The sequence below is a fragment of the Haemaphysalis longicornis genome, unplaced genomic scaffold, assembly GCF_048455015.1.
Source record: "Haemaphysalis longicornis isolate Haplotype H1 unplaced genomic scaffold, Haemaphysalis longicornis Haplotype H1 scaffold_1, whole genome shotgun sequence".
NCBI lineage: Eukaryota > Metazoa > Arthropoda > Arachnida > Ixodida > Ixodidae > Haemaphysalis > Haemaphysalis longicornis.
The window spans coordinates 333,774,051-333,799,329 of NW_027526203.1; the positions used below are offsets into that span (position 1 = coordinate 333,774,051).

The 25,279-nt window shown below is 49.7% G+C and overlaps 1 protein-coding gene across 1 annotated transcript in view; it reads left to right on the forward strand.

The window, feature by feature from the left end:
• Culd (CUB and LDLa domain) overlaps window positions 1–25,279 on the forward strand; it is a 201,698-nt gene that overhangs the window by 1,327 nt on the left and 175,092 nt on the right. The gene's annotated exons all lie outside the window — the stretch shown is intronic.

Sequence of the window (25,279 nt, forward strand, 5' to 3'; positions counted from 1 at the left end):
CGCTCATAGGAGCGCGCCCCTGCCGGCGTATCTTGGCGCTTGGCGGCTGTTTCGGAGCGGCAAACAAGGTGCCTTGCAAACACCATCCGAAACTTCACGCTCCACTGTCACCCGTTCTTGTGTAGAATCGATGCTTGCCTCTGTGCTGCAGCTTCCCCGCAGGCTTTTGCTCGACGAAGGGGTGTAACCTCACTGCCAAGGGATCCTCCTAAAACCTTTGGAAGAAACACGGATAGCGTGTATGAATAGAATATGCGCGTATGCGTACCTTCTCAACAAGAGAGTTACAGGCCAGCCTCGGAGGGAATCGCTCACTACTATCGGAGCCCCCGAAACGACAGCTGCAAATCGTTTTACGCGCGTACCGTACCGCAAATCGTGCTCATCGGCTGTAAGCGCGTACACACGCAACACACACGCACGCGTACGCGCACATTCTTGTTCAGCTTCAACACAAAGCAATGTAGTGACCGTTCCAGACAGCCATCAAAGCAAATTGGGCGGAAGACAGGGCCGTGTATCCAGCTGACCTCAAAGTGCGAACTGCTCACGGCTCTGAGCAATGCAGAGCGCCGTTCTGATGATGTGTAATGCCACAGCGCAAATCGATTTTTTTAGTCAAATCGTATGCTTTCCAGCGTCATTCGCTGACTGCTTTGATGGCAACACTGGACCTGTGACGGTTACGGTGTGCATGCACTATATATATATATATATATATATATATATATATATATATATATATATATATATATATATATATATATATATATATATATATATATATATATATATATATATATATATATATATATATATATATATATATATATATATATATACAGTGAAACCCGTTTATAGCGAACTGCAATATGCACTGCGATTAGTTCGATATATCCAATAGTTCGATATAGCCGAACCCGCATATAACGAACTTATTTTTACGAGTTCGCAATCCGCGGGAGCCACCCCCCCTCCCAACTCCGCCATCCCCGCATGCAGAAACGAACACAGTAAATTAGCCATTACCATACACCAAATAATCCATTTATTGCAAATAATAAAGCTACTTTCCGCCTTAACTGCCTACTTTGCAAAAAAAGCGGTGATTTTTGTTTTCACTTTCGTTTTGGCGGCTTCAACTAGCATAGCATTCTCTACACGAAACGTTGTTTGCACCAGTTCGAGTCCGCGTCCTCCAAAATCTAAGAAGCATTGGCGCAGCACATCGACTGCCGAAAGCGCTTCATTTTAAGCGTCGGACGGCTTTCACTCGCGACATCATCGGGAACGCTGGCGAGCTCTTCCCACAGTTCACCGATGCTGCTGTCTTGGTCCGGACTCGCGGAATGGGCTGGTTCCATCGTGAGTCCCGCGCGTCGGAAACAATTACGGAAAGTGTCGGGCATCACGTCGCTCCGTGCGAGGCGCAATGTCTCAGTCGCGGCTCTTGCTCCGTGGTCGCGGCCAATCCACATCTCAATCGCCGCTTCGAGACCATACATTTCGGCAGCCATTCTAGGCGCGCTGAGTTCGATATATCGGATGTGAACTTCGAACTTCGTTATAAGGAATATTTTTCCCATGTATTTCTGTAACTGAAATATTTTTGTTCGATATATAGCATAATTCGCTCTATCCGGGTTCGTTATAGCCGGGTATATATATATATATATATATATATATATATATATATATATATATATATATATATATATATATATATATATATATATATATATATATATATAACGAACCCGAAGGGGCCGGGAAAATTCTTTTGTATTATCAAAAAATTCGCAATAAGCGGGCGTTTTTTTGCATTGTGCATGTTACTATAGAGAGCAAAGGTGTTCTGACGCCATTTTGTGTACACGTTTCTCGTTACTGTCGGGGAAGAAGTGTACTTTTGCGCCAATCTTCTCCGCTCTAGCCCGGCGCTTGGGTGGCTTTGAAGGAAACTGCGTTTGTAGGCATTTAAGCGAGTGAAAGATATGAAAACTGGGGAACGCAATTTCCGTGCCGCGCAATCGGCCCGTTCAGCGGCGCTTCTCTCCACAAATCAATTTCAAGATAGATGGAGCCGCGAGTCAGCGTCCCCGTCTGGAAATCTAACATGCCATAACGGCACACTTCCGAAGCGGATGCCGCCGGTGCACTAGCCCCCTCCCCGTGTTTTTGTGGCGCAAATACTTACCCTGCTGTATCTACTTACTTATTTCTATTTTTGTGCGCGCTGCCCCGTTATGTGTGTTGTACTGCCGGTGTCGTGAGACACCCTACCCGTTTAGCGGTCACTGGGCGCGCCACAGCGCCTGCAAATAAAGGGTACGGAACGCGAGACAAAGCAGCATTGAAAACGCGGCCGGCCCCAGCGACCAGCAGGCGGGCCCCATTGTGTGGGGAGCTTTTGAAAAATCAGAGCCAACTTTAGCAGCACTGCTGCGGCGAAAAGCCGAGGGGAAATCGCCCCCTGAAAGTCCGCAAACACGCCCAGCCCCCGTTGTTATCAGGTGGACATTGCGAGTGCAGTGGCGCGGCCATGGGCGAAGCTGCTCCTTTGTGCCTCACGTTTACTGCTTTACTGTTTTGTTCGCTTTTATTTTAATTTTCGCTGGTGGGCGGTAGAAAAGAGAGAGCTCGAGATCGCTGCCGAAATCTCGTCCTATTTTGCCACTGCATGAGTGGTTGGCAAAATGTAAAGAAATCAAATTCCCGCCTGTTACCGCTAAAGTCCCAGCGTATGCAGCACGTCCAGTGCAGGGTATTTGTAAATATAGCCTGCTTCCGAGAAAGCAGACAAGCACGCGGGTGATTACTGTTTGCAAAGCAGGAATAAAAAAAAAAGTGGCTGGCTCGAGTAATGCTGGTAACCGTCCCTTTCACGTATACGGAAATTGTGATAATTACCTACCAATGCGTAAGCATACTTTCTAGCCTTCTTAAAACTCTGCTTTATTGCGATACGTAGGTACGTTGCTGGAAAGACATGGCATCATGGGCAATGCAAACAATACACTTTCCTTCTTTAACGTTGGCTTCGCTGCTACACACAAATGCATTGCTAGCGCATTGTCTCTCGCATTTTTGTTTTTATTTTCGTATTTTTTCTATTCTTCTTTATTGATTCTGAGGACGCCGATCATATGCCTTTCCACTGCCATAATGGTTACATCCATGAACTCAGTAAATTGTGCTTTTCTTTTGCAGATATATGGCGTCACACCAGGGCATGACCCCATGTACGGCTAAAAGCACCTGGTGTCACGCGCTTTTAACTTTTGTTTTCGATTTTTATTTATCGATTCTAAAGGTACCAGTCATCTACATTTGTACTATTGTACGCTGATCCCACACGTTAATTTGACCAAACATGCATTTACGCAGCAGATTAGGTAGGGGTGTGCGAATATTCGAAAATTTCGAATATTACTCGAATATTAAATATGTTATAATTCGTATTCGCTTCGAAAACTATGTATTCGAAACATTTCGAATATTTGAAAGGGTTCGAATAATCTGTTTTTATCGAGTATTTGGATTGTTGAGAGGAGGACGCGGCTTTCAACTTCGGAAAAATGACCAAAACTTTGCAAAGCTTTTTCGCCGAAAACCGTCGCAGAGGGCATAAAAAATACTTTTGCCAGCTGCGGTGACAAAATTTCAGCTTAAAAGGGCGAAAGAACGGCAATCTTCGGAGCGCTGTATCTCCGCAACGGGGCCAGCGGGCGCGGCCATTTTGGTACCATTGGATCAGCTGAGCGATCCTCTTTCCAGTACTGGCCGCCTCTTTTATCTTCATTCATTCACAAACGCACGAATGGCAGAAAAAGAAAGACGCACAAATGGTTTTCTCAAAACATTTTTTTTTTGTTTGTTTGCCACCTACGTCTCTTGTTCCAGTGATTTCTTCGTGACCGCTAGCTCTATTTTTGATTCCATTCTTTGCATTACACGCCTTGATGAACAGTTCAGGTCGTGACACTCTTGGTTTTTCAGGTTTACTTTTTTTAAATTTTTATTCAAATAGTCGTTCATGGTCTATATGGCTGTTGTACATTGACCTCTGAAAAACTGAACACTAAAAAAAAAAAGGTCTTCTAATAAAAAAACTGTAAGACTGTCACGACCTTGTTCATTCATGTGGGAATGCAAAGCACTTTGAATAAGTTTTATATCATGTTTTATAGGCCGCTCAAGCTTGGTACAAGGTGAACAGAAAAAAAATTTTTATAAATGGCAATGTTTTCAAAATATTACTTTGAAATTTTTATGTTGTTATCACAGAAGCATTTCCAGTTGCTGTGCTAATTTTTATAAAAATCCACAATGAAATCAAGAAGTTATTTTCGAAATTCACGACCCCCCGTAATTAAGGGGGCGCGTGGCTTTCAAAAACAACTTCTTTATTCGATATTCGATTCGATATTCGAAGCTAGATATTCGTATTCGATTCGTATTCGAAAAATTCGATATTCGCACACGCCTACTGCAGATATATCTCGTCACGCTTTTTCGGTGGGTTACTGGCCAAAGAATGGCTGCGCATGAAAAGGGCAAACGCCCGTAACACCTGTAATGGGCTCGCGGTGCCGCTTGCACCGACTAAAGGAACGGGATTACGTTCGATGCGGCGCTACCCCGGGGGCTCCGGCCGCTCGTCTTTCTCCTGCGTAACGGGGAAACAAGCGCAACGGCGGGGCGCGTGTCGTTTCCGAGCCCGTGTGCGCACGGCCAGATAACCGCTGTCGGCTTGCATTCCCCCGGAGAAATATATTCATACTTATCGCCCTGCTTAATTCACCGCGCTCTCGTTCGTGGCGCTTCTTTGGGCCGTTTGGCGGAGCACTGATTAAGGGATTTATGCCTCGAGTTGTGCCCGCAAGCGTTCTTCTGCGGCGACAGCGCTGTTAGAGGGATGGACAGGTTACGTTGAGTAGCGCGTTTTAAATGCGAAGAAGGCTTTTTTTTTCTCAGCGCAGCCGTCAACCTCGGCTTTCTCAGAAGTGTTTTGTGAGCTCGGTTTGATTGATTGATTGATTGATTGATTGATTGATTGATTGATTGATTGATTTATTGATTGATTGGTTGTAGGGTTTAACGCGCCGACGCAGCGCAGGCGACGAGGCGCGCCGTAGTGGGGGGCTACGGATTAATTTTGACCACCTGGGGATCTTTAACGTGCGCCGAAATCTCCCACACATGGACGGCTTTCGCTTTTCGCCTCCATCAGACAAGCAAGCGGCCGCCACGGCCGGGAATCGAACCCGCGACCTCGTGCTCATCAGCGGAACGCCTTAGCCACTGAACCACCGCGGCGGGTGTGAACTCGGTTTCGTGGGACATGTTTTGAGAGGCCGTTTTTCAGTACGCCTATCTTAAGGCGAGTTATTCCAATGGCCCCTATAGGACAACGCTATAACGGTGCCAAGTTTCACATCCTCCTGATGGATAGTTGATTCGTCGTTATGTTGTAAACGTTTCGGCGCGCTTCAAATTCAGTGAGGAGTACGGTCTCATAAAACTACTTTAACTCGCGTTCTAATTTCAGAATCAGAATCAGAAAAAGAGTTTATTTGTTCGTTGATTCTGTATACATAAGTGACAATACAATTTGAGCACCATAAAACGAATTTCACAGACCTGCCAGCTTAGATTGCTCTATAACCGTGACCAGTTTTAACGTCTTCGTGGCGGGTAGTTTGGCTCACAGCGAGGTGGTAAAAAGGGGGTTCTGGTTTCTCCTGCGCTCCCCACTTTAAAATACAAGGGGTGCGGTGGATAGTCCCGTAAAACAGATGTAAATCGCGTCTCTTTGAAGCATACATGACTTTCGACGGCTAAAGCGACTCTGTTACATGGCTCTGTTTCATTTCATCCATTACATTGGACAATTGTCGACTGCAGTTTTAATACGGATGGTTCTCCATTACTGCACGGGCCAAGGGAAAACAGCTGTAAAGCGATTTGGGATGCGGATTTCGTAATACAAATTACATCATGCCAGTTTCGTAAGATAAAGCCCTACCAACTTTAACTGCGCCAAATCACACTTCGGCAGGGATAATAATTTTGCATCTCGCTCACGTTCGGTTTCTGTATTGACAACGGAAGCAGCTCACCTTGACTTTATCTTACGAACTGGCAGCAATTGCTCTGGCCCTCACCTCACACAGACGCCGGCACAAACGATTGTCACCGACTCGCAGCAAGCATATCGGGACTACCAATCAGGCTGGGTGTCTCCAGCGACCCTTAGAATGCTGCAGAATAAAATAGCAAATAGAAAAATCAAAGTGGTGTGGACGCCTGCTCACGCCTCCATGGAGGGTAACGAGTTTGCCCATCAACAAGCCTGCGTACTCGCACCCCAGGCTGCGGAGGAAGGCGTGGAGTACTTCCCGCTCATCACTTTCAGGGAAATCACGCAGCACTATCGGCTAGAAAGACAGACGCCCCCTCCACCTCATCCTAGCCTTTCTAAGGAGCAGCAGACAGTATTTCGCCTCATTCAATCTGGATCCTTCCCCCACCCAACAAGGCCCCACCTCATGTTCCCGGAGCAATACTCGGCCGAATGCAAATTTTGTAAAAAACCAGGATCACTCCGCCACACAATTGGGGAGTGTGACTTTAGCTCAGAAAATCCACCCCTCCTCCATCCCCCCACCCCAGAGAGCAATGGGAGAGTTTGATGTCCAGCTCCTCACTGGCGACCCAGCTAGCGCTGGTCGAACGGGCGCAGGCGTCCATGGTGTCATATGGGCTCCAGTGAATATGGAACCACTCCTAATTTAGACGCTCAATCAATGTATTTTCTCTCTCTCTCTCTCTCTCTCTCTCTCTCTCTCTCTCTCTCTCTCTCTCTCTCTCTCTCTCTCTCTCTCTCTCTCTCTCTCTCTCTCTCTCTCTCTCTCTCTCTCTCTCTCTCTCTCTCTCTCTCTCTCTCTCTCTCTTGTTGCCACACTAATTGTTCCGTTACCCACTGCAGCGCCTTCTACTTAGCGGATCTTGGACGATCAGGGTACAACCACCATATATTTATTGTTCGCGTCGCTTGAGCTTCCTGTTGACGTTCTCTTCCTACTCGCCCCCGCCCCCCCTCCTTTACATCTACCGGGTGACCCTATCTCGACGGTAAACATCTTAATGTACATGTCTGGCTTGAACGGCGTCGTCATTGTCTTGTAAGACCCGGCCTGTCTGCTTCAACGTTTAAATTAAAGCGCCGCACGAATACATCGTGCGAATGTTTTGTTGTCATGCGGAAAACTGTATCTCTAGCCGACAGTTCGCTGCAATTCGGTAGCAGGGCCTGTTGTACACACGCTTGCTTTATTTTTCAATGCTGTATTTGTTGCGCTATTGCACGCTGTCTCACGCTGCGTTATCCTTGCTGCAAAAAGGGAAAGTAGTGAAAATCAGACGCGCGGTTTAACAGCATTCGTAAGTGGGAGTCAGTCAAACGTTGCTTCCCGCGAGTTGTTCGGCCTTCCCAAGAAGGGTTTGTTGTGTGTTTAGCACGTGCAGACAGCTGATTGGTCCGAGGCTGAAGACGGCTGCAATTATTCAGCAAGGTGAGCCTGACGATGTCGAGAAAAGAAAAGAGCATTGGGAAATTTTAAAGCGTTCGCACTTTTAGTATTCGCTGTGCTCCAAAGACGTGAAACGAGCTGGTTATCGCACCACCCGCGCCACAAATCATGACACGGGCCACAAGCTCGCCATATTCGAAATAGGCCCTCGTGGTGAATAGCTACAAGTACTTTAGCTGCTTTCGAACTTGATTTATTGATTGATTGTGGGGTTTAACGCGCCGACGCAACGCAGGCAACGAGGCACGCAGTATTGGGGGGCTACGGATTAATTTTGACCACCTGGGGATCTTTAACGTGCGCCGAAATCTCGCACACACGGGCGTTTTTGCTTTTCGCCTCCATCAGAAAAGCGACCGCCGCAGCAAGGGGAATTGAACCCGCGTCCTCGTGTTCAGCAGCGCAACGCCTTATCCACTGAGCCACCGCGGCGGGTGCTTTCGAACTTATTTGTACCTTAGTTCCGGTTTCTACCTCACTCAGCCTCAAACTCGTCAAGTGAGGTTTAGGTGAATATTCGGCGAACCCGCCGCGGTGGCTCAGTGGCTAAAGCGTTGTGCTGCTGAGCACGAAGTCGCGGGTTCGATTCCCCGCCGCGGCGGCCGCTTTTCTGATGGAGGCGTAAAGCAAAAACGCGTGTGTAAAAGATTTCGGCGCACGTTAAAGATCCCCACGTGGTCAAAATTAATACGGAGCCCTCCACTATGGCGCGCCTCATCGCCTGCGTTGCGTCGGCGCGTTAAACCCTACAATCCATCAATCAATCGAAAATTCGGTGACCTCACTCAGTGACCACATCGCTGTTTCTGATATCATCTCCTTTTTAAAGGATCACTGGTGAGACTTATGTCTATTGGAGGTTGCAGTCTCGTAATGAGGTCGCCGTCCTCTCGCAGTTGCCAGTCTCTGCTAACTACTGACGGTATGAACGGTGACGATTGTGAACGGTGAAGCCACTATTTAATATTCGTTGACACAGGTGTTCGTACTCGATCCGATAAGTTTACCATATATCAACCACTGCGCTGGCTCGGCAAAATGTTAAGTATTCTTGCGACCTGCCTTGTAGCCACCATTGAGTTTTTAGAAAGGAGGATGAGGATGACTCCCCGCAACCTGATTTCCCAGGCTCGACTGCTTCGCTCGTGAGACTATAAAGCCCCGCGGCAAGATCCATCACACGGAGCGGAAACCAAGTACACAGCGAAACGTCCGCCCTTGTATATATTTCGCTGGTTTTACAGAATCTCGTCCAAGCTCGGAGTTGCGAAGAGTTGGGCCGCAGACGAGACTTCACCTGAATACGTCGGGCCACCCTTGTTTCGCGATCCCGTGACTCCACCGTTATAGCTCTTGGAGATTTCGTTGTGGTCACAGAATTGCTTCGTCGTCAAGGATCTTCGGTAGAAGAATACCGCTTACACCGTCCGCGGAAGTTCTCGTTTCGTAGCGCCACGGGCTCTGCAAAGCAAACTGCTTTTGGGCGCTGCCCAGTGACCATGGAAAGAAATGTCCTGCAGAGGCACTTTGAGGACCATTATGTTCTGTGCACATGGCTGGGCACGGTCTTCCGAAAGCGCGATGACCTGCGACCGGAGTTACCCGCTAGACCGTATGGGGCTCTTTTTGGAGGCAGGCTTGAAGATCTCTGTAGTATCACCAGCGTACTGGGCCCACCAACCAATGAGCCCCTGACTCGAAGCAGAAACTGCAGTGCCATTAGAATTCCGCGTAATCACCAACATGCGTAAGCGGTCTAAACATGAATTGACAAAGTTGCACGACCGCACTCAAATTTTCAACTAACAATACGTAACATTTATTTTGTGTCGCCTTGCGTTGTCTGCCGCGAGATAGCACCGCGAATCCAAACAGTTGGGTAGTTTGTCGGTTTCATATGCTGATTGTAGGGTTTAACTCGCCGACGCAACGCAGGCGATGAGGCGCGCCGTAGTGGAGGGCTCCTGATTAATCTTGACCACCTGGGGATTTTTAACGTGCGCCGAAATCTCGTACACACAGATGTTTTTGCTTTTCGCCTCCATCAGAAAAGCGGCCGCCGCGGCGGGGAATCGAACCCGCGTCCTCGTGCTCAGCAGCACAACGCCTTAGCCACTGAGCCACCGCGGCGGGTCTCGGTGTTATATGCAAAAAAAAAAAGATGAATGGGCCAAGCTAACGATTAGGGGGAGAAGGGAGGGGGATCTAGATTAAACTCATTATTTTGATTGCCGCCTGAACTAACTGTTAATAAAGTCCATTTGTAACCAATTTTGCAGTACTAGCCCCATGTTTTCTGAAGTATTTGCTGTGGTAACTACAGTCACGATAGTTGCCTGAACGGTTAATATCGTTTCTTAGCCCAGTGACGGCAAACAAAGGAGCTAGTAAGCACCACTTCAGCTTGGGCATTAGTCGACCCGGTGAAGCAATTGGCTGGCAAAAAAAAAAAAAAAATATGCCGAGAGGCCCAAGTGAGTGAGCGGCTCGGTCTGGAAGAGCTCGTAGGGAAAAGGCGGGGGCCTAGGTCGCACACCGCAGCCCCTCCTCCACTGCAGCCTGCTCTTCAGTACACCACAAGGCAGGGAGGATTCGACCGGACCTGGGCCAAATCGATACGCAGGGGGAAAGTAACGAGCGAGGGCCCGTAGAAGTGAACAAGGGCCCACGATGCGCTTACTTTCGTCTAGCTCGTGCGTCCATTTTCCTGATCTCTATTTTCTTATCTGACACAGCTGTTGGATGCTCTTGCAACTCGTCCATCAAGGCGCTCATGCTCGCTTTTGTTGTTGGTGTGCGGTGCCAGGGGCCTTCACTTGCTTTTCGACAACGTCGTGCCATTACGGCTATCGTCGCGCGTCAAGGATCCTTCACAATCAGCGGAGACGAGCGGAGTGATTGGTAGCCGCTTTAGTAGCTGTCAAAACTGAAGCTGCAAACCAGTGCACGTGTGCGGTCATTCTACGGAAGCGTAACTCTGTTGAAGAGCGGGGTGCACTCAACACGCGATGTGACCTGCGGACAAACGAGAAATATCTGCCGTCACGCAGAAGCGGTGCCGCGGGCAACTGACAGCCAGGTTCTGACAGCTTTCGAAAAGTTACGAGAAACTGAAACGTACAAGGAAAAGTGCTAACATGGTCTTCAACCTCGAAGATCGCAAAAATTGGAACGTAACAATTTGCCGCGTATCTCTGTACTTCGCTGCAAATGTCGTCGAAAAACAAGTCTTCTGCCTGCATAGCACGTAAATGTCTCTCTTCTCTCCTCCGACCACCTATCCCTCTCTTCCCTCCCGTCTTTCCCTCCCACGATAAGTACGGTGGAGGTTTGCTCAAGTCAATTCAATTTTCCCGCGTTCCACTGATCGCGCGCCATCCATTGGAGCTTTTCGTTACTGTTGGCCTTGCAATGCCATAACGAGGTCTAGGCTCGCGCGCGAGCTCTTTCCTTTTTCTTTTCTTTTTTTTTTCGGGGGGGGGGGGTCAAAAACATTATTTTTTGGGGTCAAAATGTTATTTTCAACGCGTATTTTTTATTTGCTACCGAATACATCAAGCGTCCATCTCTTTTCGATGAAAAGAACACTGCCTAGTACAAGTTATGTATTAATGTTTTGCCTCAAATATGCCTAATGTTTTCTTTTTGCTCAGCAATGTGTACAAGTATGAAGTGCGGTACCAGATTCAGTGGTTTGCAAATGTCCTGTCAATTTAAACTTCTAGTTTCAATACTCTTTCATCTTTTAGCTGTGTGCCTGAATCAAGAGAGAGGCAGACAGGCGGACAGACATAGAGACAGGACCAGATTTTCGGTTTTAAGTAGCCCAACAAAGGCATTATATAAGGGAGATGTCACGTGCTCTTTGGGCGCTCCATGGCCGAAAGGCTCAAACTGCAGTTACACGCACCGAAACAGCACCGGGGCTGCGAGACGTGCCGTAGCAGAGGAAATTTTGTACGCAAGCGCGTATTCCTTCTTTGCTTCCAGCAGAAAAACAGGCAGTGCGGCCGAGAATCGCACCTGCGAGTCCGTGCTCAGCAGCCCAATGCCTTCGCTGCCGAAGGAAAAGCCAGTCAGCCGAGTTGCCGCCGTGAGGAAACCAGCGGCACACGCGCCCGTGTGCGAGCATCGCTGTCGGTCAGGAGCTCCCTGCAGATGACCGTGCGTCCTCAATCGTCGCTTGCGTTCGATGGAAATCGCTAAAGACGCGAAATACGCGCCTTTAAGCGTGCGTTCCGTTAGCATGCGGGTGCAAACAGATTTTTGGCTGGGGCGGGTGGGTGCTTACGCTCTGTCTGCGCGTATACGTCGGCGGCTCTTTCAGGTGTAGATTTCCTGCTCATATCAGCTGTTATAATAGGGGAATGTCGGCAAAAATCGATCTGTAGACACTGCGACAGAAGAACAACGGAGCGCGTGTGGACAAGGGGACTTCAAGCCGAGCCCCAAGCCGGAAGCGGCATGGACTGCGATGCCGCTGCGCTCACACCACTGCGTGTGCCCGATGGGCCCGTTGTCCGGCTCCTGCAGTGTCCCATCACCGCTTGTGCGCATTGTGAAATGGAATGTGACGCGATCGCAGGGCCGGGGAGGGGGCAAGACAGTGGGGATTTGGAATGGTGGCAACGAAGTGCCGATACTGGTGGGCAACAGAGGGAGTGACAGGCAGCCGTTGCGGCTGCTAGGGCGAGCACGTGTGACCACTGAGACAGTCAGAGCGCAAAGCGCAGATGGCACGGGGTTCGAGGGGCGTTCGAGACACGTCGCGTTGCGTGCTTCTAAACGCGGAGCAAGACGTGCGCATCGGGCCAAGCTTCATGTTTGAGAGGGCGAGGGAATAAGGTGCTCACGCATACTTTGAGATCCGCCAAGGGATGTTTCACTATTTTTTTTTTCGTAGCTGATTACTTACAAGTTTTTGAGTGCTATGCAAAGAATTTTCGCGTATTTTTACGATGAGCAGTGATGTACTAGAGCTGGAGAACTCTCATTCCGCAGGCGGAGAAATATAACGCAGGCACAGTATGCTCGGCAACGTGCTCCCGCAGGTTTAAAAAATAGTGGGTTTTACGCGCCGACGCTGTGCTATGAAGCGCACCGTAGTGAAAGGCTGTGGAATAATCTAGGCCACCTGGGGATCTTTAACGTGCTCTGCAATCTCAGCACCCGTGCGTTTTTTAGCCCCATCAGAAAAACGCCCGCCGCGGCCGGGATGGAAAAACCGCGCTCTCGGTCCGAGCGGCGCAACGCCTTAGCCACTGAACTACTGCGGCCGGTCTCGCGCGGTTTTAATGCGGTAAAAATGCGCTGAGGCGGACGTGAGTCTTTAGTACCGCATTTACATACAGATTGGACTTTCTTGCATAGTTCAAAACTCGGCGTGATGAATCCAGCAAATGAGGTGCCAAAGAATCAAATGAAACATGCAAAAGAGAAATGCGTAGCCTTTTTTTTACTCGTAGGCTGATGAAAACAGTTGGGGAAGGAATGAACCGTTGCGTGCAGTGAATTTCACGGGGCAGCTGCAGTAGTTTCATGTATATTTCAGATTAGCATCTGCCATGCAAAATCGCCCAGGCCGCGATTGAAGCGGCGTACGTTCAATGAAATTAAATCAGACTGATACGGAAATAATAATAATAATAACAACGGCCGGAACGGGGGCTCGTTTGAAAGCGCACTCGTAGAGAAGCAACGATGCGGCGGCGCCGCTCTTTATTTGAGGGAACCCGCGTTTTTATTTTTTCCTATAGACATTCGTTGCGTTACGACTGAGTTGTGGCTCCTTACTTTATTGCTCATAGATCGACAGGCCGCGTTCCGCACAGCTCGGCGAATTCTGAGCACTCGGTCTTGAGAAATTTAAACGTAAAGGCAGCGCGCAAAGAAAGCAAGGCATCCACGGGCTGCTGCTGCCTGTTATCGCCGCAGGCTCCCTCTACATTATCAGCCGCTCCTCACGACGCGCGAAACGTCAAAAGCTAACTCCGCGCTGTTTCACACCCGTCAAAAGAATTCGTGACGAACGAAAAAAAAAAAAACAGAAAGAGGAAGGCAAACACCAGGTTTGGTTTTTGCCATTAAAAAAAGGCTAAAAATAGTATAATCAGTAATGATTACGCTGCAGTGTTTAAGCTGCCAGTCTAAAAGACTGAATAAATTTCGTGCCCGTCAAACACGTTGTTCCCCCTTCATTTTCCTTGTCGAGCTGTATATATAGGCCTTCGTGGAACGACGCTTTGCTTATCTGTTTCTCCAGTCCCGACGCCGTGGCGTGATTTTTGTTGCTGTTTCGTTTTTGGTTGAAGACGTAGTCGCAAGGCGTTGCCGCTATCTCTACGGCGACGTCTGCGAGACGTCCACCGTGGACAACGTCAGCGAGGACGCGGCGGGATAACGAACCGTGAACAAAGACAGGGACGCCCCGCCTCGCCGTTGTAGGCTGACACCGCTCTCGGCGACGCTCGTTGAGCAGCGCCTTCCTCGAACCGCGCCTTGTCTTGGACGTTTCATGCATTTTTGTCCGCCGTTTAGTCCCCCGGTGTCTTCACCTTAATTTAGCCTACGGGTTCCACATTCCTGAAAACTCGTATCGCGTCCACATGGAACAACGCGGGCGCGCAAATTTTTGTGTAGGAGTGAAGGGGACGACGAAGGCTTTGTAATTATACCCAAATGCCGGCTAGAAGCGTCCAATCATGAAGTCGAGGGTTCGTAAACGGGTTGAAGGGACAGTTATAATGAAAGCCAAAGTAACACACGCGCAAGCGTTGTGAACGTATATTTTATTTAATAAGTGATGCCCAATAAATGAATTAACGCGAGCAAAGCTTGAAAACAGCGCAAACTACGAGAACAGAAAAGCACTCCTTATGATATAGTGAACACGCAAGCACTTGCGCTCCATTGCCAAATGCTTCCTCTGATTGTGATCATCATCATTTTGTCTTTGCATCAGTATTCAGAGTACGGGCACAGACTTCTTTACAAATCGCTGGCCGATACGCAATACAGGTAGTGCGTGTGTAACGCCTGGATAGACTAATAGCAGTAATTGTCGGCTATGTGCCGGAGTTCGCAAGCTTGGGCCAGACGGTACGCTTTGAAGTGTTACGACGTTAGCTGGTACCCGCAATTTATTTCCTCCTGTAACGTTCAAAAATTATTCCTCGATTTAACTAATCGGTGATTTCTACCGCCAACTTTTCAGAAAACAAAATTACTTTAAACTTTGTGTCATCGATGTATTTTTCCACATTCTTTTAAGTAGGACATTTAAACGGTAATAAACATTGTTATAAATAAATCGCTGCAAGAGCAACGTTATATCGAGGCTATCTTTTGAAGTGAACTCAAAATTATCGTTGAGAAAGTTTCTGGGAGTAGGATATATTTTTTACGGGTTTATTCAGAAAATTGAAGAAGGGCTTACTCGAAACTCGGGAGCATTTTTCCTGTGGAGCTGCTGTGATGGTCATTCCAGTTCTCCAATAGCGACCTCAGAAATATCTGACAAACACATCGCACAATTGTGTACAGTGACATCGGTTCTACCAGCCGGCGTACTAGAGGAGTGAGCGCAGTTGTTTATCCAAGATTTCAATTTTGGAGAGGTCCAGTGAAAACATGGTAGTGGAAGTGCTGGTGTTCTTACTCCCTGTTTTCTTTTTTTCCCCCGGGGGAGGTGGCAGTGAGGTCTGAATGTGTATCTTGTTGATAAAATAAATACAAAACGGTAGCGGTAATACAAAAAAAAATAATTTTCAAATACCTGGAAAATGGGTGCGTTGGACATACAACAGTATATCTCTCAGCAGCATGCGCTTAATAATATCAAGCAGATAAGGCCATTTTTCTTAGTAAAATAAAAGCACAAAGTCACCGCTGAGAGCATATAGCATACGTTACCAAGAAAGAAACTGACCGATGACTGATTGTAGGTTTTAACGCGCCGACGCAACGCACGCGATGCGGCGCGCCGTAGTGGAGGGCTCCGGATTAATTTCGACCACCTGGGAATCTTTAACGAGCGGCGAAATCTCGTACACACGGGTACTTTTGCGTTTAGCCTCCATCAGAAAAGCGGCCGCCGCGGCCGGGAATCGAACCCGCGATCTCGTGCTCAGCAGCGCAATGCCTTCGCCACTGAACCACCGCGGCGGTCAAGCAAGGAACTGTTTGTCGAGGGTGACAAAAACGTTTGCGCTCAGTGACGGCGTCAAATTGGATCAGCTAATACATCGCCAAATCTTGTTCTATCTCTGCACCGTTGTGAGATCATGTATCGGGGCCTTCACCTATGCGTGGCGTCCTCCTCACCGAAATTAGCGGCCTCAACTTCAAACTCCTCTTACGTGGCTCCAGTCATGGGCGGCTCGTGATTTGCAGGCTCCGTCGAGTGGCCGTGGCTGGTGCAATAGGCACTGCCACTGGATGCCCGTAGGAGAAACCTGCGCCGCTGGCTATCTGCAGCGCTCTCGCTCGCGGGTCATACGGAATATGCCGTTGTTTACCGCGACCATCTTTTGAAGCGGACCCCGCAGGCCACCTCTTCGGCTCGAAAGGGCACGGTTGCGGCGCCACCATCTCCGTTTTCGCCCCGTCATGCTATGGGTATAAGTCATAGATTGTAAAGAGAGTTGACGTAGCTAACCCAATCCCTGCGGGTGCATTGAGGCGGATGATCGCGTGGGCTCAGTCGGCAAGCCATAAAAAGTAAGTATAGAAAACTATAAGAAGCTCGCCCCAACTGTAATAATAAGCTAATTTACGGGATCAGCTTGTTTTGACGGCCATCACAATGTGCCAAAGGCCAAAGCTTCTTCTTTTCTTCCTTCGACGGCTTCGTACCGTTTTCCACGCTCTTGCCCGTAGCATTGGAGCGGCTGTAATTGGTTTCGGCGTATCCGTGCTAGCGGTGACTATTTCCTGGCTCATTCCCGCCTCTTCTTTTCCACGTTTCGCCGCATATATCCTGTAATTAGCTTCTCGTTTAAACACAGTGGGTTGCAAGGGAAAGTAGGGGTAAATGGCATAAACGTGTCCAGTTCTCTGATTTTCGTTTCTGCTCAGTGACCCGCCGCGGTGGCTCAGTGGCTAAGGCGTTGCGCTGCTGAGCACGAGGTCGCGGGTTCGATTCCCGGCCGCGGCGGCCGCTTTTCTGATGGAGGCGAAAAGCAAAAACGCCCGTGTGTACGAGATTTCGGCGCACGATAAAGATCCCCAGGTGGTCAAAATTAACCCGGAGCCCGCCACTACGGCGCGCCTCATCGCCTGCGTGCGTCGGCGCGTTAAACCCCTCAATCAATCAATCAATCGTTTCTGCTCAGTGCTACGTTAAAGTCGGTACACATGTCGTTTAATTTTTTTTGTCTGTTTTTGAAATTGTGAAACTAAAAATTCCTGTCATAGCTAAAAGCGAAGCAGGAAGGCGAAGACTGTCTGCACATATATGAAATTCTTCAGCAGAGATCACGAACCTCCTCACCACGCCCTTACTTTATCTCCTGACCACGCCCAACTTCTCTGTCGGCGCTAAGCACGCCGCCTGCAAATCGCAGGTGCTTTGTCTAGTTTATACTTCGATGCTGGAGAGCGGCTTACTGCTTTATGCGAAATATATACATAGACGTGGCCGTCGCAAATCGGCCCACTTTATGGCGAAAAGAAAAAAGTACTGCTGGCCCGCACATGTCAGTGAGCAGTTTATTTTCGTTTCTGACGAACCAACCTATCGGGGGGCTTTTGCCAACAATATGAAAAACAGTAATTTTCTTTCCGTGCCATTTCTGAGGCGTGGTGCATGCATGGTGGCGTACTCTTACGGCCATCTTCCTGTCACAACAACGCCTCCTCGTTTTCTCGTAATGGGACATATCAGGCTTTCGGCTTAGAAAATTCACCCGAACATAGATAGCCTTATATGCTAGACTTACCTTTGTCTGAAGCGGCTACTCCTGCCAACTATTCCTTTCTCGCTTCGACTCCCTCTAACAAGTATGAAACCTAAAAAGACAGACCGCGCTCGCTAACATGCCCGAGCACTGTGGACGTGGCCATGGCAGGCGTCAGCTGGCTTTCTTTTTCACTAGTCGGGTCTCTTTTGTCTCGGGGTAGAGGGCGCGCTCTCGGCGCTAGCCGAGGAACCTCAAAACGGCCGGGCCGCTGATTCTTCGAAAAGCGCTGATCAGCAGTCGAGTTCGGCTCTGTTTCATGGCTTCAACGCCGGTTCATTAAAGTTCAATCAAAAGCACTATAACGGCTTCTTTTTCACGTTTGTTCATTTGGCCATGGCTGGTGTCATCTGTGCCACGCGGCGATCTTGAAAAGAACAATAGAGAGGGAAGACTAATGGCGCTTTCCCGTGGGTGAACGCCAGGATAAAATCTCCTTTCACAGCCACCGACGCCCTGCCAGTGCAAAGTATACGCATGCGCCATAGGTCGCAGGAACAGTGTTCGACTACTCCCGCTCGCGCCCGGGAAGGCACCATAAATCGTTCAGTTAATTCCCAAATGCAAGAGAGAGAGCATAACGGCTCATATTACGTGATACGCAAAATATCACGGCGTAAGTATTTCTTCTCAAAGAGAAAGTGAGAGAGACCGATAACATTACTCTTTCTTTAAATGACCTCCACACAAGGCGACAGCATATCAGTCCCGTCAAATAAAAAAAAAAGCAAGTGCACTCCTTTTCGCAACTCCGGCCAAAACGGTCCCTAAATACCGGGAGCTTTATCATGCATTACCCGCATAATCCTAATTTCTTGAAATGACCTAGCTGAAATCAGAATTTATGAAGAAAATATTGAGAACGGGGTCCTGTTGGGGAAGTGCCAAGACTGCAAACCATTCTGAAGGAGCTGCTCTTCAATGCCAGCGCTTTCCAATCACCCCCCCCCCCCCCCCTTTCGAATGTAAATTCAAACAGATCTCCTCCAACAGCACCCCGGTCCACAATCCCGGCCGCGGCGGCCGCTTTTCTGATGGAGGCGAAAAGCAAAAACGCCCGTGTGTACGAGATTTCGGCGCACGATAAAGATCCCCAGGTGGTCAAAATTAATCCGGAGCCCTCCACTACGGCGCGCCTCTTCGCCTGCGTTGCGTCGGCGCGTTAAACCCTACAATCAATCAACCCCGGTCCACACCGTGTCGGGAAAACGAAATGTGTGCGCCGATTTTGGCGGCGAGTACACCCGCATAATCTGAGTCTCCCGTCGCTCCACCCCGTATATACGCACCCAGATGACCAACCACTGCGACTCCAGGTGCGAAGTCTGCAAACACTGTAGCTAGCTGTTCAACAGGCTCAAACGCAATTCACGTGCTCTGTGGGTTTGTGCAAAGCTAAACACCATGCTCGCAATTACTAAATGTCCTTGCGCGGACGTCACCTCGCAGTCGAGTTGACATTGTCATTTGCCTGATCTTCTCCATTGGTCGCCGTGATTGGTCGCTCGGGGGTGTTGTGGCGATGGCGAGTACGGGATCTTCTTTAGATGAGTGCCCCCTGCTCTGAATGATCTCTCTTCGCACACTTAACCTTGTGAAAAAAAATGGCTGTGGCTTAGCTCTGCTAACTCTGGATATGCACGGCGAAAGCTTGGCTTAACCTTGTTGATTCTTGGTTTCACTTGGTTAACCTTTGATTTAGCTGTAATCATTATACTTAGCTATACACAAGCCAGGCACGACGGCTGTGCCTAGATCGGTGGCCAGACGTGACTTTGATTAGGCTTGGGCAGACACACACTTCCTCAGTCTCCGACGCTAGCTTCGCGCGCTTGGCATTCCGGACCCTCTCCAGTGAAGCAGCTCGCCGGGCGATATCGGCGGGGTGGTCAGACGCCGCTTGCCGACGACGGTTCAAAGCCTCCCGCTCCCGCGCAACACTCAGAGAAGGCAGCCCGGCCTCTCTTTCGTCCATGGCCAAGCTCGCCCTGACTGCACCGAGCGCGGCACTCAATGAGAGCGTACGCAAAGGCTGCTTAGGTTTGGGGCTCCATGGCACCGTCGAAGAGCTGATAGAGGGCCACCTTTCAAAGCGGGAACTCTGACTGAGCGGAACTGCAGTGCGTCGCCGCATCCTCCACCGGATTGGCTGAGCTGCACAAGGGGTCACTTCGCGTGATGTACTCCCGGACTCTTGGCGACAAGAACTAAAGATGCTCCCTTTACCCTGAAATACGAACCCCTCATGCCACGAGGGTCGCCGACAAGCACGGGCTCAAGCGCCCAACACCACCCTCGGTGAAGGTTACGTGGTTATCTATACAGACGCCTCCCAACATCGAGGGCAGCAGTACGCCATCATCGTGGCTATTGCTAGAACCAACCTCCTTGCGAGTGTCCCTCTCAAGACCCAAGACATTACGGCAGCAGAAGAGGCAGCCATCGCCTTGGCTCTCACTCCAACAGGGGTTCGGAAAGGTAGACACCGATTTCCAACAAGCCTACCAGAATTACCAGTCGGGAGAAGCGTCGCGAGCTACACTGCGTGTGTTAAAAAAAGCACTTCCCAACCGGTTCCATTCAGCTCATCTGGACGCCCTAACGCTTCCATGAAGAGCAACGAATACGCCCACCAACAAGCCTGCGCTTTTACCCCCCAGGGTATGTAGCTGCACTAGGACAGTCACCCGCTTGTCACCCGCTTGACCTTACCCCCGCCCCACCCTGACGTATCCAGGGAACAACAAATTACCTATACGGCTCATACAATGCGGCTCCTTCCCACACCCGACGCGTCTTCACTTAATGCACCCGACGCGTCTTCACTTAATGCACCCGAATCGCTACTACGCTGAATGTAAATTTTGCTCAGAAGTAGTGCACTCCGCCACATAATTGGTGTGCGACGTCGACCCAGAGCACCCTCCTCTCTTCCCGTCAACTACCCAACAAGAGCAATTGGAGATGTAGCTGTCCAGCCCATCTCTGCCTACCCAGCTTCAGCTGGTGGACAGAGCACATGTCTCGGACTGCATATGGGCTTCAGTGAACAAGGAAGCACTCCCCTGGGCCGCCCCCTGGGCCGTTTAGAATTCTCAATAAAAGTATTTCCTAGCCTGGCGCACGGTGATAACGTGGTCAGGAGGCGGCCACCCAGCTGCGGAGAGCGCATGCGCCAAGCCGGCGGCTGCTAGCGCCTGATGGTCAAATTGCTGGCGATGGCGAAACTTGGCTCGACTAGGTTAGTGAAGCTTTGCTTCGGCGCATTACGATTGTGTGGAGTTCAATGCGAGACAGCTTAGAAGTGCGCGCGATGAAAACTTTTGCGGAAAGCCTGTCCGTGATCGACGCTGATGGAACACTTTCATTTATAACAGTTCGAGTAACGCTGCCTCCATTGAAATATGTAGCAGCTTACGAATGTTTTAGTTTTTTTGTTATTGTTGTGCTGCGTTTAAATTTTTAACGAGTGCCGTACGCATCCGGCCAAAATTCGTCCGTTCGTGCTGGACGTCTGTCAGGGTGCCATGTTGTCCTTTCTTTGGGCTTAATCGGCCGGACTACTGTACCCGTGCCCCGTACACGAATCCTAATCTCCAACTCCAGTCGATAAACATCCGTTTGTTCTGCGAAGCGAGTCCAGTACGTGCGCTACTCTCATACCGAGCGAATAGTGTGTAGAGCTTCTACTCCCTCGTACAGTATAGATCTCGAAATGTACAGCCTTGGCACGCCGGCCAGCGCTACGGCCGCATTAGGAGGGGGCAGAGATTCCTGCTGTCGACCAACTATTGTTTCCATGACAGGAGAGAGTTTCTATAGCAGTGTAGCGTCGGGTAGGTGGACTTCGTTTGCGGTTACCCGGCTGAATGGAAGTATAGTCTGCACAGTTTTCGAAAAGGCTGTAGTACAGTTAGACGAGTATAATCTGCCTCATATCGGCGCATCCACGATGCCTCATGGCGCTTCTTGAAGGGACACTGAAGTGAATTTGTCAAGCTCCCGTTTTTGCTTGCACTGCGTGGACTGGTTCAAATTAGCTCACTTTTCATCGTTTATCCGGTTGACAAATCGGTAATTATTTTACAAAGCGCGAAAGAAGAAAAACTACCATGCGCGGTTTGCGGCGGCCGCACCAACTAAGCTGTGACGTTGGGAGGAGGGGGCACCGTGATTGGACGATGCCCAAGGTTAGCAATCAAACAAGTTTCGGTTTCGGTTTCAGTTCTGTAAAACAATATGTTTGACATCCGATGGCGTCGTTGGATGGGCATTCTCAATATCCCAGTAATCGTAGTACCGTGCTTCTGCCATGTTGTCGGCTGTAAAATGCATAAGATAAGCCTCCCAGGACGGCTTGGAATCGTAGCATTCACTAGCCGAGGCCTACGCAGTGCATGAACGCCCTCCGCGTCCTTGCAGACGCACAAATGCATGCGCTTTTCCCCCATATTTAGAGCTGGCCTCATTCATGCTTGTATCGTAAAAAGTGTGTTCGCACCAGGCACCAGGCCAAGGGTCTGCTGATTCTGGCCTGTGCCCACTGCCCGCAAGCAGTCGGTGCTTGGCAACAGCACGCCAACGAGAACTCGCTAGCGCGCCACTGCCAGGCTGCGCGAGTACTGCGGACTAACAGTGAACGTTGCGGCCCCAAAAAAGGGGAACTCAGTATAGAAAACATCGGCGAAAAACGAAAAAGTTACCTTATATATAAAATCTTGCACCCAGGGGGATTAGAACTTGTGACGGGCAAGAGACTTACGATGATGTACCTAGCGCCCTAGACCACACGGCCACGGACGAGAACGCTGTCGACAGTGGAAATATAGGGTATATAATGTATAACCAGTTTACACTTTCATTTAGTTTTAGTATTTCAAGCAACTTAGGTGACTATTTGTTGTATTTCGCTCGTGCAGTAATCGTCCCCCGAGTTTTCACAATAGCTCACGTCTAGCAATTGCATTTCTTAGACGGAAAAGCGTTCGCAGATGCGTAGTCGTGCTGCTGACCGCTGTGCTTGTTCGCCCAGCGCAAAAAAAGTGCTTCCCGCACCCTAGTTTACGCTGTACGGTAAAAATATCAGTTGATTTTATTTCCTTAGTACCTATATTGACTTCGCTGACTCTTCTACCCCTTCAAGAGGCCTTATATTTTCCTACTGGCGTACCAGTCAGCGAAGCGTCGCATGTGCGCTTGTGCAGCGTTTGTGTGAAGCGACCCTGAATTGGAGCTAGATACAGAGTACAAACTAACGAAGTAAAGAAAGGCACATTCTTCCATTCACAAACGTGTTGTGGCTTAGTTTCAACTGATCGAGCGAATTGCCATGACCCGTCGGCGGCCGGCGGACTAAACGTTGGGCCGACTGACTCGGTCGCGGAAGGTCGGCGAGCCGTGCAGTAGCGCAGCCAATTGCGAGCTCCTCTCCTGCTGACGTCACACGAAAACGCCAAAGAAAATGGGCGAGAGTGCAGGGAGGAGGACAGAATTTTCGAATTGATTTTTCTACTAAATAAATTCGCGTAAACGCGGTCAGAGTGGTCGAAACAGGGCCTAGGGACTCCGGACTACAATTTGCGCTCGTAATCCCGCATTGTTTACAAATCACTTCAGTGTCCCTTTAACGACGCCCAAAAGGCAAGCCGACCCGGTATTCGTCCGTACATGATTGCTCCTGTGATTTGGTAGATTCAGTTTTTGCAGCTATGAATTTGATTTTTCCGCCAATTGCAACTTGCACTCACTCGTCCGTCGCGGCGCGACGCGACGCGACGCTCCGACTTCCTAACTGATTCCAGGAGAGCTGCATGGTGCGAGCCAGTTGCCTTTGTGCCCCTCGTGCGAAGCACACCAGTCGTCTCTGGGATCTGCTTGGGTGTGGTGCGAACATGGCGTGCGCGTCGGCGGTTGTCACCATAATGCCTTCTGCTATCCAGGTATTACACGAGATACCATAGAAGAACCACAATCTTTCAGAGCAAACTGTAAGACTATAGTTTTCGCGTGGGCAGCTGTGGTAGCTCGAAGGAAGCCAGCTACTGCCCCCTAACGGCACTCGCGCACACAAAGGAAGCGAAACATGGGCGCTAAACAAGTTTGCCTCGCCTTAACCATGCTACAAACGAGCCGACGCAACGAATATCCCTATTCCTCGGCGTTTTTCAGCGGAGAGAGGCAAGAACTCGAGCATACTGGTTGATGAATGCGCCTATAGACGCGAGTACTCAAGCGTAGATTTTTCTCCCTCTTTATCGAATTTTCTTGGTGCCTAATGTCTTCTTTCGTCGTGCGCCCCCGCTGCTCCTTTCTTCCCCGTGTTTTTATAGCACGGCGAGCGCAGCAAAATAACACCAGCGCGTGCAGCGCCTCGATACGATGCCGCTGGCTGTAATGGAAATTCCAGAGGCCCCATCGGGCGGCGCGATTTCATTCTATTTTCTCCCGCCGTCTGCGGAAGAGGCCGGAAGCGACGAGGCTTTTCTTTCAGACTCTTCCTCGCCCTTGTGGCGCGGTCTTTGCTAACGATCACGCGCCAGGCATCTACTTCAAGAAAGTCGAGAGAGACGGGCGGCGTCTACGAGAGCACAAACACGCCGCAATAGCAGCAGCGCAACGCGAATCAGTCGGGCACCAAAAGTCGGATATCCGAGCTCCGATGTCGCCTTACGGCGCAAGGTATTTTTTTATTATCCACTGGCCTTGGCAGCGGTGTTTTCGCCCAACCTTCCGGTCTTGGTCTGCTCCTAGCTCGCTCCTGCGTGTACACGGGTGCGAGATGCGGCACTGGGTTAGTGCGAGGTTCTAGAAGAGCGGCGAGCGACAGCGCGTGATGGAACACTCGAGGCCCAAGACGGGGCAAGCCGAGAAGGCGCCCCGAGAAGTGTCTCGAAGGGTCCTCCCAGGCGCTGATCGATGGACGAATAAGAAGCGAGAAACTATGCCAAGTATGTGCTCCCCGTAAAGCTGCGGCAGCTTAAAGCTCGACACGTTCGCCTCCACGCGTCATGACAGCCTGCTCGCAGCACACGCTCCACCGGGAAACTCTTTCTCTTCGCCGCTCCAGTGGCAGCTCGGTCGGCCCCCTGGCTCGGCCCCTCTTCGCCCACCTTGGCGTGAGCGGCAAACTGCGCGAGAGCGACGCACCTCGCTTCGCGGGCGGGAACAGGAGCAACACTTTCAAGGCGAGCCCCGGGTTTTTCTGAGGGCGCGCCGAAGGGAAAGCGAGAAATTAAATTACCCCTATTTATCGCTTAGCCCGCCGCTAAACTCACATCGCAAACTTTACTCCGATATTATTATTTTCGGCGGCTTTATTTCCGCTGGTACGAAAACAAACTTGCCTTTGTAGAGGTGCTTCATGAATTTTTTCGGCAGCCTGCTTAGATGGCTGGCGTTTACGGTAAGCTTAATTGGATTATGACCTAAAGGTTGTTTTTTTTTTTCTTTCGTAAGTATTTCAGGATGCTGGGAAACTTCAGTTCTTTTTTTCTCTCTTTCTTTCCCCGTGCTGCCCGAAGTTTCGCGCACCCGCTGCAACCTCGTTGCTCGTCGCTTCCCGTACGCAAGGCATAAAAATGTAATTTTCATACTGTATGGAACATTACGCCTAGAGAAGCTTCATCGCAGCAAGCACACCTGGTTTTAGCTGCTGCGCTGATATAAAGGACATCACGCGTGCTATTATGCGGCCGACCACGCCTACGCTGGCCTCTATTGAGAGAGAGG